Source organism: Gregarina niphandrodes (genome assembly GCF_000223845.1).
Source record: "Gregarina niphandrodes unplaced genomic scaffold scaffold00002, whole genome shotgun sequence".
In the NCBI taxonomy this organism is placed as follows: Eukaryota; Apicomplexa; class Conoidasida; order Eugregarinorida; family Gregarinidae; genus Gregarina; species Gregarina niphandrodes.
In genome coordinates, this window is record NW_011645774.1 from 694,284 (window position 1) to 696,286 (window position 2,003).

The following is a 2,003-nucleotide window of genomic DNA, read 5'->3' on the forward strand; positions in this document are numbered from 1 at the left end:
GCCCGTTCGATAACTACTAAGATCGATCACTCGGAGCACAGCCTGGTTACTGGACTCGAAGCTTGTTCTTCCAAGGTCTAACTGAGGACGCGGTGGCTAGGGACCTCGCAAATTGGGACTGCGATGATCTGCAATTGCTTTGTTGGTTCGAAAGGCAGCTGATTTCTACTGAATGCGGATCCGTCGGAACTGCAGTAACACATGGAACGGTGGAGGAACACGAACAACTCAGTGAGCCTGTTTTTACAGCTGTTGCCGATTGGCTGATTCCTCGGTTTTGGTCGGACCCAACAGACTTGGAACACGCACGTGCTGTAGTTTCTCGTTTGAGAGAGGCCTACAACATGAATGTCTTACCTGAATCCTGGTTCGCCTGGCAGGCTGAATCCGTGCCTGATTGGGCTACCGATAGCGGTTGTCCGTCTAGTCTAAGGTCACCTGCGGCTGCTCATCGACCACCATCAGGCTACCGGGACTGGTCTAACGCGCGATACCATCATTCCGCTTTTCAGCCTCACAAAATACGTTCAACCAACTGTACAACCAAGCTCTCAACGAGAAAATAAAGCAAGTGTCAATTGAACGGGCATTCGACCGAGCTTGGAAGTTAGGCTGTGCTGCAATTACAACAATGTACGACATATCCGCAGTAGCCAATGCACCCGTCCTTGCGCAGTTTCCAGCCCTGGAGCGTACTGCTTTTCTTGAGGAGTGCTCCGCTACCGAGAATTCATGTACTTTCTGCTTGGAATAGGTAGCCCAGCAACCACCGAGGTAGTCTTTCCACTTGTAGCCACACACCTGAGGAAAGAAGCTTCCTCAACCTGACACACCAAATTATTACCCCAGCATCGTCGTCATGGACCAACCACTCACACGCCCTCCTCTCAAAACAACTTAGTCCTGCAACCTGTTTTCACAACACCCACGCATCGCGGTCGTCAGACCTGCGCGGGAGAATGAGCGCGACCGTGGCCGCGCTGTTGCTACCCTCTTCTCCCCACGATGGTTGAGGCCCAACGATCGGTTGAGGATGACCGGGAAAAACCAACAAAAAATTGCTCAGTTACCGGAGCCAATCGGTCGAGCGTCGTTGAGGCTTCGGCACGGTGTTAGCGATGCTGGATGTCGTTGGAACACAACCGGGACAGTGGGCTCGTAATTAGTTCATTCAAGGTCTAGTTGAGGACGACGTCGTGAGGGACCTCGAACGCCGTGTGCAGCACGGAGACGACGACCAAATTCTTGCATGGTTTGAAAGACAGGTGGTTACCTATTCTCAAGTTGCGTCCGGTGGAGCTGCCATGACGCGCGGAACGGTAGATGAATACGAACAATTGAGTGACCATAACTTTTCGGCGGTTGCCGAGTGGCTCATTCCTCCGTTTTGGTCGGATTCTACAAACTCGGAACGTGCGAGGGGAGTAGTCGCCCGGTTGAAAGAAGCATACTACACGAGTGCCGTTCCCTTATCTTGGTTTGGCTACAAGCCTGAATCCTTCCACCGTTGGGTTCCCAGTAGTATCTCTCCGGCTAGTTTAAGGTCAGCTGCAGCGATGGCATATTGGGCTCACTTTTTGGATACGAGAGATGCTATGTCACCGGAGCAAATATTGCGGCATCTATCCGTACTTGCGCGCTGGTCCCCGGCCCAAGCTTTCATGCACGTTTCCGACAACTTGAAGAAACATTCGCCGCACTTTAACGTAACTCAGCGCCACTACTGTCTTAGTAACCTCATGCGGTCGATTGAACTTTGGCTCTGCTTCAGACGGAGCCCGGATGCGGTGCCTGTGCACGATCATGTCAGTCGACGCACCACACCTACCTCGAGAGAAAGGACTAAACGAATCGAATCACCGCATGCTCGAGTCCATAATGTCCAAGGTCAAGACGGTAACTATTCCGACTTGACGCTGTTGCTAGTGCACCCAGTGTACATCTACCAACCTAACGATCCACAGCGCCACAAGATATCTCCGATGATAGTCGTAATCGGCAGA